The following is a 13,062-nucleotide window of genomic DNA, read 5'->3' as shown; positions in this document are numbered from 1 at the left end:
ACAAAAAACAGGTAATAAACAATTATATCTACATTCTGAATTATGTAGGTATGATATATATGTGTGTGTGTATACATATATATATGTATAGATAGATAGATGATAGATAGATAGATAGATAGATAGATAGATAGATAGATAGATAGATAGATAGATGATACACATAAAGAGAGAGTTAAATGTCATCATTGAACCTGAGTCAGGGATAGACAAAGTTGTAGCAAATTGAATCAAGGAGGCTAGCGTGCCCTTTGGTAGCCTGCAGACAAAATGTTGTACCAACCAGGCTTTAATATTTGCTGAACCTCTATCAAGTGACTGTAGAGTCCAACCTTCTATATACCAGTGAGAATTGAATGTACTCCGATATCACATTACTGCTCTTAAAGTCATTCTATCAGAGCCCTCACTGGAACTTGTGAAGTCAAGTTTTCATTGCAATACCTCTAGACTGTAAACTCCTTGTGGGTGGAGATTATGCCAATCAATTCTATTGTATTGTACTTTCCCAAGAGTTTAGTATGGTGCTCTGCATTAAGTGTTCACTAAATACCATTTATTGATAGAATAAATACCCCATGAAGTCACTCCTATGTTAGCATAATTAGGAATGGAAAAGTTTTTGTATCTGATAGAATTTCGCTACGATATAAAAGCAAGAAGACATTTTGCTCATTCACTTGATGGGGAGGGATATGGATAAACATTGAAAGTATTTGAGGTGTGGAAATATGGGTGCTGAATGATGCTGGAAGATGATTCTTCCAAGGGAAGTAAGGGAAGGGGCTGAAAGCAGGGAGAAAGCAGAGAGACTTGCAAAATTAGTCTAACCATGATATAGCCTGAGGCTTTTCTGGTCATAACATCGATTCATCTTCGACCCATAGTGACACTATGGACACGTCTCACCCAGAATGCCCCACCTCCATCTGCAATCATTCTGGTAGTATATCCATTGAATTTTATTGGTAAATATATGAAAGAGGTTTACCACTGCCTCCTTCCATGCAGTAAACTTTAGTCTTGGCCCTTGATTCTCTCCCATGCCACAGCTACCCAGAACAGGTGAGTTTTGACTTGTAGCAGATTGCCTTCCACTCACTAGCCACTGTCCAAGCTAGGAATGGAATGAATATACCTCTGCCTGATTCTTCCTCCCGTAGTCAACACTGCTAGAGTACTGGGAACTCTCCAGGTGTGGCCTTGAGAGGGTCATAGCCTGAGAGCGCAATTAAAAATCTTTTAGAAAGTTTTCATCAATTGAATAGATAAAATGGCTTCATTGATACTGTCCTCTCCTGGTTCTCCTATTTCTCTAGGCACTCATTCTCAGTCACTCAGACTCTTCCTCTGTCTCCTTTCCCCTAAATCTGGGAATCCCTCAAGGCTCAGTTCTGGGTCCCCTTCTATTCTCTATATACATCCACTCCCTCATTCACTCCCATGGCCTCAAGTACCATCTCTACATGGCTGATTCATAAATCTACATCTCCAGCCCTGATTTGTCTCCTTCTCGGATTGCCACATTTCCACCTGCCTTCAGGACATCTGTATCTGTTTGTCTCTCTATAACCTCAAACTTAACATTCCCAGAAAGAACTCTTTATCTTCCGACCCAAATCCCATCCTTCTGCTAACACTTTCATCACTGAAGACAGCACCACCATCCTCCCTGACTCAAAAACTTTGTGTTATCCTTGACTCATCTCTTTCATTCAACTCACAGGTCTTTTGGGTGGCAGATTACACATTAGGCCATTTATAAATTTATGTGATCAGAGGTTTTCAGCAAATTATAGAAATTACATGTTTTGTTGTCAGTAACTTTTGAAATATGTTCATTTCTAGTTCAGCTTTGTAAAAAGCCATCCACATATAGGAAACAATCAAGTTCAATATTCAGAAGCAATTCATTTATTGTCTTCAAAAGGGCTTCTAGGTTTTTATAATGCAAAATTTATATGATATTGGCAGAGAAGAAAGATATTTGTCAATGTATTTTAATGGTTGAAAAGATATGGGTTGAATATGGAGAGAAGCTATTAATTCAGACAATTTATCTCAAGGGACTAGACTATGTTGATTTCATTTGGGAGAGGAAGGGTAGATTTTAACAACACTATGAATGAAAGAATACCAGGATTTAATTTGCGATTAATTACATGTGGTTGAAAAGAAGGGAAAGTAAAAAAAATCACACCAGGATTCCATAACTGAACTCTAGATAATCATCACCACCTATCATTTCAGCAGCATTTGCATCAGAAATACAATTTAATACAGAATAAGGATCATAATATAGGTAAATAATATCATTTTGCTCTGAGAAGCAATATGCAGACCCTGAAATTGAAAAGCAGAAAATAGTGAAATGTATGCTATTTGTCCCTATGCCAGCTCCACTGACTGCATTTCAGAGTCCTCCTAGTTTCATTTGTTTGTTGAAAAGATAAACAGAGCTCAGACAAATAGTTCCTGTTCACCTCCAGTCATCTAGACTTCCTCTTTCAAGTGAGGTCTTTCCCTTGGCCCTTTGTGATGTTTGCTCTCCTCAATGACTCTGCTCTCTGCTGACTGCCAACTAATGTGGCAAAACACAGATGCCTGAGGACACTGACCTGCATAATGGAGGGCTCTATAGAGTTCATTTTGATGCAAGGAAGAAGGATGCCATACAATTTAGGCTTTCTGTTTTTACGCATTTCTCCATTTTACTTAACTTCTCTCCATTTTTCAACCCTAACCTCCTTCCCAATAAACAAATTGCCTCTAAATGCCTTTAAATACCATTGACAGTCTAAAATATGAAACTGCAGATTGCATGGATATAATTTCTATTAAAGGTTTCTCTTTATTATTACTGGGCAGCTGTTACATGAGTTGGAACACTTTTCTCTCTCCTTGACCCTCTTCACTCCAAAACCAAGATTTAGAATAGAGTAGAATAGAGCAAAGCATTTTACTAAGCACTGGTGTAGTACAATGCTTTGCTCTATTCTACTCTATTCAGAGTAGATAATCAGGTCTGGATTCAGCATGGAGCTCACAATCTAATTATGAGAGAAACTGATGTTAAATCCCCATTTTACAGCTGAGGAAACTGAAACTGAGAGAAATTAAATGACTTGCCCAAGGTGATCCAGCAGTAAGGGAGCTAGGATTAAAACCCAGTTTCTCTGACTCCCAGGACATTTTCTTTCCACTGGTGTCTTGTTGCCAAAAGAGATCAATAAAGGATGAGGAGACAAAAAAGTAAGAAAACAAGGACAGTTTCTTACAGTTGGGGAGTGATCAAACAGTACTGATGACAGTCAAGAAGTTGAGAATTAGGATAGATCCAAATTTGCCAGAAATAAGTCACTGGTGACTTCCATAAGTGCCATAGCAAGAGTGAAATATTCAGACTTCATTGGGTCAAGGACAGAAATTGTGGAAATGACACAGAGGTAACAGTAAACAGGCCTAGGAGCAGGGGATGGGTATTTTGCTCAGTGTGCCATTTTCAGTACAGAGAAGTTTAAACTTGTTTGAGGTCAGAAGGGGAAATATACACTGATATGAATAAATAATTTATAATAATTTAAAACCGTAAATGCTTTGGGACTGGGGGTGGGGCAAATATCAAATGTTATAGGTACCCAATATTGAATTCCAAACGAACTGCCCTTTCTATAGTCCCCATTCCTCCAACCCTCTTTCTGTTGTCATCTGTGCTGTCTTCTGGGTGTTCACGTTATTAATGATGTGTATATATCTTTGATTCTATTTCTCTATTTTTATGATATTGATGCCAAATTGTACATTCCAAGCACTTAGTACAGTGCTCTGCACACAGTAAGCACTCAATAAATATGATTGAATGAATGAATGAATATCACCTCCTTTTTGGTCCTGTGCCTGGAGGGGCTTCCCTCATGAATATTGGGCACAGGACCTTATGAATGGTGCTTTCCCTAACTTCTCTCTCAACTATGTCATCTTGTATTCAATCTCTTACAGAGGACTATCAATTTTATTTCTTCAAGGATTACTGCAGAGCACTGTGCTAAAGTTCTTGGTAGAGTACAACAAAACATAATTGGTAAACACATTCCTTGACCACAAGGAGTTCACTTAATGTATTACAAGGAGTATGGATGTGTTAATTGTGCTCTTTTGTCTCCTAATCTTATATCCGTATTTAATTTTGCCAGAGGTATTCTCCTGAGCTTGTTCCTTATCTTTCTCCAGGATTTCTATTTCTCTGCCTCCCAACACATCTGAAATCATACCTCCTCTAGGTCTCCCCTAATTGATTTCTAATGTCCCCAGATTATAGCAGTGCAACCATCAATTCATCACTTGTGCACCACCTAATTACGTGTCCAGTAACACCTTCCCAGCATTTATTGCATATGCAGTTCTCTTTCTTCTTATATCTGTAAATTATTTTAGTGTCTTCCTTCCTTCCTTAAGGGCACGTAGTTTGTACTCTCCCATATGTTTAGTACAGTGGTCTATACACAGGTGCTTAATAAGTATGATTAGTTAATATAATTGCTTATATTAATTTATGGCTTTCTGGAAGATGTTGTTCAGAAAATCTGAACAAAATCAAATATTTGGTTTAGGTAAAAGGAACCAATGCAGGCCAGGGCAGAAGCCAAAATAGAGTGTGAGCAAGTGACCTGGAAATTCCTCAGCATAAGGATCATGGAGTCCACTAAGTGTGTATGTTAGCAAAACTGTGAAGGTCAAACTGGCAGTATTTAGTGATAGATTGAATATGTGGGTTGAATGAGAGAGAGCAGTCAGGAATAACACCAACATTTTGGGCTTGGGAGATAGGATGGACGGTGCACCACCTACAGGGATGGGAAAGTCAGGGGGTGGTCAGGGTTTAGGGAGAGTTCTGTTTTAGACATACTAATTTTGAGGTGATGGGAGGACATCCAAGTAGAGATGCCTTGAAGGCAGGAGGAAATGCAAGACTGCAGGGAGGGAGAGAGATCAGGGCTGGATATGTAAATTTGGGTATAACCCATATAGAGATAGTAGTTGAAGCCATGGGACTGAAGAAGTTCTCCAAGGGAATGAGTGCAGATGGAGAATAGAAGAGGAGCCAGAACTGAACTTGAGGGAACTTCACAGTTAAGGGGTGGGAAGCAGAGGAGCAGCCTACAAAAGTGACTGAGAATAATCCCCCAGTTCAGGCTTGCACTGGCCAGAGTCCTGTCGACTTAATTTCTTATGTGCAGAGCTGACAGAGAAGGGGACAAGTGGAGGGCCTTTGCCTAGGCCTCCTGGAGTTTGGAGGCTTCTGCCCACTGGAGCCTCATGGTAAGGCAGTGGGACCTTGAGCTTATCTTGCAAAGTGGCAGGGGGCTGGGGTGACAGCATCTCCCAGTCTGGGCCATAAGCCTTTTGCCAGACCACCCAGCAGTGCAATAGGATCCCAGAGTCCTCCATACCCTCCCAGTTTCCCCAGTGGCATGACCCTCTCCCCTCAAGGATCTGGGATTCAGTGTTGTGAAGCTCATAGGATACGATACTGATTACCATTTTCCAGAAACATTCTGCTTTTTGCTGTCGGTGACCCACTATGATTTCACTGCATCAAAGGTTGACAGATGCTTCGATCAATCAGGTCCTGGCTACATGAACCAATCAGAGGATGCAGCTCATGAATATGTTGTAAATTGGAGCAAATGACTCCCAATTTTCATTTGGAATGCAGCATTTTGCTATGTTCTAAAAACACATCCTCTATCCTACTTGCTTTTGGTTTCCCTATTTCAGCTCTCCATACAACTGATTTTTAGTAACCTGCTGTTCCCCCCTTTCCTCATAAGCACTGGAGTATAAACAGGTTATGAAATCTGTTAATACCTGTCCCGCATGGGATTTAAAATCAACCTTATTCCCATTTTACAGGTGAGGAAACTGAGGCCTAAACATGTTTAGTGACTTGCCCAAGTCACACAGTAATTTCATGACAGAGTCGGGATAGGAATTTGGTTCTCCTGACTCCCAATACTGTTTAATTTTGTATTAGGCTTCTCCTAGGCTTTCTACTAGACTTCTTCATGTAAACTCTATTGGACACTACGTTTATAACAGTTATAATCCACAAGGGTCATAGATTTTTACAACCTCAGTTCCTTCTAACCACTTAGGTAATATGGATTGCGCAAGTCTGAACTCCAAGGGCCTTAATAAAGCAAGAATGACTGTTACTTCTGTTAGCAAATCTGGACCATTTCCCACGGAAAAGTCTTTGCAGGAACTTGAGCTTAACAGTAGGTCTCTAGTTGACCCAGTTAGCCAGATAATCAGAAGATGTAACAACCCGATGTTGGATTTTTTATCAGTATTGCTGTCACTGAGTACAGCCCAGCTGACAAGATATGCGAGCTGAGCTAGTGAAGCCTCTCTGACATACCTGATCAATGTTTAAGGGAACCCAATGCCTACAATACTGGTTAGTGTGGGATAGTGAATTCTGCATGCCCTGGATCAGGAGTGGGTTGGAAGAACGAATATGGCAGTGACTTATAAAGACAATCCTTCCTCTACCTAGGGATGACCTGGATTGGCCTGAATGGAAACCTGGCCTCTGTGTACCACTTGGACTCTGTTAGAACCCTGTTCCAACTCTGTTGGAATCCAAAGCACAGTGACAGTTCTGAAACTACTATCTTGTTTGGGAGAACCTCTGGTGACAGTTCTTAAAATCTAACAAGCCATTTTGGGAGTTACAAAGTCAAGAAGCTGTAGTTCCTCTCCTGGGTGGTTTTGTTTCCTAGTATCCAGCTGTGTTCTTTCACCCCTGGGGTTAGTTCTTTGTGAGGAGTGACAGGATTTTCTCCCAAATAACTTGCATCTGATTTAAAAGGTCTTGATGCTGATACAAAGAAGAGCTCTCTTCCCTTTTGCATTTTGCAGAAACAAGGACTTTGGCTTTTGACTTGAAAAAACAATTAAGATTAAAAAAAATCAAAATATGCTACAAGAACAGCAGAATCAAATTTGTTTGCTAAATTGATATGATTTATTTATTTCCTTTTATTAGGCCATAATTTTTAAATCTTTCAATTCTGTTTCACCCTTATTGGTTTTCATTAAAAGAAGCCCATTAATAACAACAAAGCCCATAGTAAAAGCAACAGGGTGTCATTCAGTAAAGTTCAGGCTTACCCATTAGTATCTCATTTGCTAGCCACTCTTGTGATTCAACAGAGAGGGTGAGGAGCATCTGTCAAATCTCAGTTAAGAAGTGGTAGAAATTAAGCACCTAATTCCCATATGGTGCATCAACATTTCTGGGCTGTCTGGCTGTTTCCATAGCTCTGGGCTGTGCACAGAAACTGTGAGAATATTCCATAAGAAATGACTTTCACGACTCTATTAACACCTCATTAAGAAAATGTGTCAGCATAATACTTCCCCTCACAAAAAAAGTCTTCCCTAAGTGATTTCTATAACCTCACACTAACATTATGCATTTTACACAAAGCATGCTGCATCTTGATATGTCCCAGTGGCTTTAACTATCATCTCTATGCCTGTGATTCCAAAGTCTACATCTGCAGCCCTGGTCTCTCTCTTCTCTATAGTCTTTTATTTCCTCCTGCAGTGAGGACACCTCTGCTTGGATGTCCTATCAACACCTAAAATTTAACATGTCCAAGGCAGAACTCCTTTTCCCACCAAACTCTGTCCTCCCCATGACTTTCTTATCACTGTAGATAGCATCTCCATCCTCCCTATCTCACAAGCCTGTAACTTTGGTGCTATCCTCATCAGCTCTCTCATTCAACCCACCTATTTAATCTGTTACCAAATCCTGTAGGTTCATACTTCAGAACATCATTAGAATTTGCCCTTTCCTCTCCATTCAACTTGGTACCACGTTAATACAAACACTTATTTTACAGGTGTACTTTCTGGACACTTATTACAGTTCTCTGCACACAGTAAGCGCTCAATAAATATGATTGAATGAATTAATTCTGCCTTGATTATTGTATCAGCTGCTTGCCAATCTCCCTGCCAGCTGTCTCTCCACACTTCAGTCCATACTTCATTCTGCTGCCTGGATCATTTTTCTACAGAAACATTCAGTCCATGGTTCCCTACTTCTCAAGAACTATAATAATTGCTCATCCAGTTCCGCATCAAACAGAAACTCTTTACCATTGACTTTAAACTACTCAATCACCTTGCCCCATACTTTTTTACTTCCCTGATTTCCTATAGCAGCCCAGCCCCTATGCTTCACCACTCTAATGCCAACTTGTACCTTGATCTCATCTATCTTGCCGCGATCCCTCACCCAGATCCTACATCTGGTCTGGAAGTCTCTCTCTTTTCATATCCCACAGAATGTCACTCTCTCTACCTTCGAAGCCTCTTGGGAAGAACATTTTTTAAGTACAGGTTTGTGGTATTCTGCTATTAGTAGGACTTGTGTTTGAGTTGCTTTTCATCATTGGTGATTGTTTGCATTGAACCATCCTCATTTTCTCATTTAGTCTCCCTGGAACCAACAGCAAGAATGGGAAGCTGGGATTGATTAGGAGATTGAGTGTAGATAGTTTGCTTCTAATAAAGATGCAGGGAGATACAGTCTCCCTCTCTGGAGCAGACCTTGCTGCACCCCAGTTTGTCAAAAGTGTTGGAGACCAAAAGAGACTGCCTATGAAAGTGCCATCTTTATGGAATGAAACAGAAAACTAAAATATGTGGAGTCCAAGCATTCTTTAGTAAGTACAGAACTTCTCACTCTACTCCAGGTTAGCCAAGAGGCTAAGAATAGGGAATCACACTACCTCAAAAGATTCATTTTAGGAAGAGAGAAGTCAAAGAAGAAACACAGAGTTTGCTGTGGATAGGGAATATGTCTGTTTGTTGCAATGTCCTCTCCCAAGCACTTAGTCTCCTCTCAGAATCGCCAGTAGAGAGTTTCCAGTACACTACCAGTCTCAACTATGGGAGGGAAAGTCAAACAGATGCACACCCATTCCATTCCTAGCTTGGGAAGTGGCTAGTGAGTGGAAGGCAATCTGCTACAAGTCAAAACTCACCTGTGCTGGGCAGCAGCAACATGGTAGAGAGTTGAGGGTGGAGACTCAAGTTTACTGGGTGGAAGAAGACAATGGTAAACTATTTCCATATTATTACCAAGAAAACTCTATGGATACACTACCAGAATGATTGCAGATGGAGAGTGGGGCATTCTGGGAGAGATGTGTTCATGGAGTAGTTATGGGTCAGAAATGACTTGACAGCAAAGGACAAGTGCTTAGTACTGTACTCTGTATGTAATAAGTGTTCAATAAATGCAATTGAATGACAAGCACAAACATAAGCACAGAAATTCATTCATTCATTCATTCAATCATATTTATTGAGCCTTTTCTTCCTGCAGAGTACTACACTAAACATTTGTGATTTTTGTTTGCTGCCTTCCCACTACCTGGATCTTGGTCAAACTCCAGAGAGGACTTCCTCTCTATTTAATATTCTGAAGCACCCCTCAAATTCCACCTCCCTGAAAAGTGCCTGTGGAATGAAGTAATCAGAAGCCCATATGCCTGCTCATGCAACCCAACAAATAAGATATGCTGGAAAGAAGGGTTATATACCTAATCATTGCTGGAAAATGACGACTTCTTTGGGTAAAAGGAAATGAAAAGTAGCCTGACAGTATAAAGAACATAGACCTAAGAATCAGAGAACCTGGGTTATAACCCCGGCTCTGTCAATTGCCTGCTGTGTGACCTTGGGAAATTCACTTAATTTCTCTGTGGCTCAGTTTCCTCAAATGCAAAATAGGGATTCAATACCTGTTTGTTCTTCTTTCTACTTAGACTATAGGGGACTATATGTGGCTTTACCTTATTGAATGCAATAGAAAACTAAAATATGTGGAGGACGAACATTCTTTAGTAAGTACAGAACTTCTCACTCTACTCCAGGTTAGCCAAGAGGCTAAGAACAGGGAACCACACTACCTCAAAAGGTTCATTTTAGAAACAGAGAAGTCAAAGAAGAAACACAGGGTTTGCTGTGGGCAGGGAATGTGTGTTTGTTACATATGTCTGTTTGTTGCAAGCACTTAGAATAGTACTTGACAAAAAGTAAGGGCTTAAATACCTTAAGAAAAAAAGGGGGAAGAGCTAGTGGAATGCAGTGAAGCCCTGGGTCAGCATGTATCTTTTAAAGTGAATGCTTCTGCGAGGATGCAGTGATAGAGTTGGTCACTTGGTACTCTTGTACTTCTGCCAATTACACCACATGTGGTAATACTGGGGGTAGGGGGGGCAGAGGGAGACCACCAGAATGCCTGGATCCTGGGAGAGGGGTCATTCCTTAGTGTAAAAATCAGTCTGGGAGTTAAGACACAAGCATTTTAGTCTTAGCTCTATCACTGGTTTTTGTTATTGTCATTGTTGTTTTGTTATGTGTGTGTTTTCTTATGGTATTAAGCTCTGGGATAGTTGGAGAAGCAGCGTGGCTCAGTGGAAAGAGCACGGGCTTTGGAGTCAGGGCTCATGAGTTCGAATCCCAGCTCTGCCACTTGTCGGCTGTGTGACTGTGGGCAAGTCACTTAACTTCTCCGTGCCTCAGTTCCCTCATCTGTAAAATGGGGATTAAGACTGTGAGCCCCACGTGGGACAACCTGATTCCCCTATGTCTACCCCAGCGCTTAGAACAGTGCTCGGCACATAGTAAGCGCTTAACAAATACCAACATTATTATTATTATTACAAGACAATCAGGTTGGAAACAGTCCGTGTCCCACATGGGCTTCACAGTCTCAATCTCCTTTTACAGATGATGTAACTGAAGCACAGAAAAGTGATTTGCACAACATCAAAGTGGCACAGTTGGGATTGGAACCTAGTTCCTTCTGACTCCCAGTCCTGTGCTCTTTCCACTAGGACATGCTGCTTCTCTGGCCTGCTGTTTGAGCCCTTCTGGACCTCAGTTTCCTCATCTATGTAAAAGAGATAAAATCCTTTCTCTCCTCCAACCCTTTAAACAGTGAGCCCCATGTGGGTCAGGATCTGTGACCAATATAATTACCTTGCGAGCACTTAGTAGATGATATTATTATTAGTTTCTGTTTGATATTAAGGAAATTAATAATAGTAATAATAGCATCTACAAACCAATTAAGGTTTTTGAACAGTGGAAGGATGTGTGCAGAAACAGGGCACTGGCCTGAACAAAAAGCTTTCAATATTTTCCATTTTGATTGAAACCATCTCTATGGTGAACAATATTTTATTCTAAATTGTAATATAAATCAGTGAACTGAATTGATATAATACAATTTTGGTTCAGTTACATTTATAAACAACACCTTGAGTCACTGTAAAGTTTAAAGACTGGATCTGACTGAACCTCAATCAATTTTAAGAAACAATTCAATATACTGTGAAAGTGGCTGGCAAATAGAACACTTTTGCTTCACACAATTAATTTCATTGTTCATTGTTTTGGGTTTTGAAAGTATCTAAGAACATTTTTTTTCTTCCTTTCTGAAAATCGAATGAAAAAGCATCCATGAAATCATCATTCAGCCCCTAACATTCTAGGAGTTTCTTTATCCAGTTTTTTTCTTCAAATGCATAATTTAATTCAGTGATAAAGTAAGAGGTTGGAGGACAAGGTTTCAGGGGGACTTTATGACAAATATAGTATTGGTGGCAAAATGAGAGGTGGAAATATAGGAAAAGATTGGGGGATGGTGGTGGTATGAGGCACTTAACAGGTTATTAAGATGCAATCACTGGTTAATCAGGCAGAAAGGGAAGTTGATGAGTGGGTGTGAACTGAATAGTAGATGCATATTTTTCTCCTGTAGTTTTGCACTAGGTGATAATATTGAAGCGACTGCACTCATAGTCTGGTCTTGGGCTGCAATATGTAGAGTGGGGAGGAGAAGCTTGCAAATCATTCACATGTATGCAGTCTTTAATCTGTCAATGGTATTGAATTCTTACTCTGTGCGGAGTATGGTACTCAGCATTTGGGAAAGTACAATATTTTCCTTATGTGTCCTACCCAGTGAAGATTGTTATTCTTCTTGACTCCTCTCTCTCAAACATCAATCATATTCAAACATCATAGGTAAATCCTATCAATTTTTCCTTCCCATGATTTCCTGGATTCCTTTTTCTTCTTCATGCAAACAGCCCACACCCTCATCCATTCATTCATTCAATCATATTTATTGAATGGTTACTATGTGCAGGGCCTGTACTAAGCGCTTGGAATGTACAATTCAGCAACAGATAGAGGCAATCCCTGCCCGATAACGGGCTCACTGTCTAAACAAGGGAGACAGACAGCAAAACAAAACAGCACAAAACAAAGCAAGTAGTCTGGTGTAATATCATCAAGATAAATAGAATCATAGATATATACACATCATTAAAATAGAATAATAAATAGTATATACAAATATGCACAGTGCTGAGAGGAGGGGAAGGGGGAAGAGCAGAGAACAGGAGAAGGGGAAATGGGGAGGGAAGGACGAGAAGAGGGAAAGGTGGGGTTCAGTCTGGGAAGGCCTCCTGGAGGAGGTGAGCTCTCAGTAGGGCTTTGAAGAGGGGAAAAGAGTTTGGTGAGGGTGAGGAGGGAGGCCATTCCAGGATAGCGGTAGGACGTGGGCCAGGGGTTGACAGTGGGACAGGAGTGAATGAGGGACAATGAGGAGGTGAGCGGCAGAGGAGCGGAGTGTGAGGGCTGGGCTGTAGAAGGAGAGATGGAAGGTGAGGTAGGAAGGGGCAAGGTGATAGAGAGCTTTGATGCTAAGAGTGAGGAGTTTTTGTTCCTGTGAAGGTTGATAGGCAAACCCAGCGTGGCCTAGTGGAAAGAGCACGGGCTTTGGAGTGAGAGTTCATGGGTTCGAATCCCGGCTCAGCCACTTGTCAGCTGTGTGACTTCGGGCAAGTCACTTAACTTCTCGGTGCCTCAGTTACCTCATCTGTAAAATGGGGATTAAGACTGTGAGCCCCACGTGGGACAACCTGATTCCCCTGTGTCTATCCCAGCGCTTAGAACAGTGCT

At 40.8% G+C, this 13,062-nt stretch overlaps 1 non-coding gene across 1 annotated transcript; it reads right to left on the bottom strand.

Moving 5' to 3' along the window:
- Positions 1 to 1,075: 1,075 nt before the first annotated feature.
- Positions 1,076 to 1,213, bottom strand: LOC114817805. The gene has a single exon (XR_003765658.1). It is a non-coding gene; the product is annotated as a small nucleolar RNA SNORA7 (small nucleolar RNA).
- Positions 1,214 to 13,062: the final 11,849 nt, after the last annotated feature.

The sequence above is a fragment of the Ornithorhynchus anatinus genome, chromosome 1 (assembly GCF_004115215.2).
Source record: "Ornithorhynchus anatinus isolate Pmale09 chromosome 1, mOrnAna1.pri.v4, whole genome shotgun sequence".
Lineage (NCBI taxonomy): Eukaryota > Metazoa > Chordata > Mammalia > Monotremata > Ornithorhynchidae > Ornithorhynchus > Ornithorhynchus anatinus.
The sequence above is the reverse complement of the archived record's forward strand: the minus strand, read 5'-3'. Positions and strand labels throughout refer to the sequence as shown.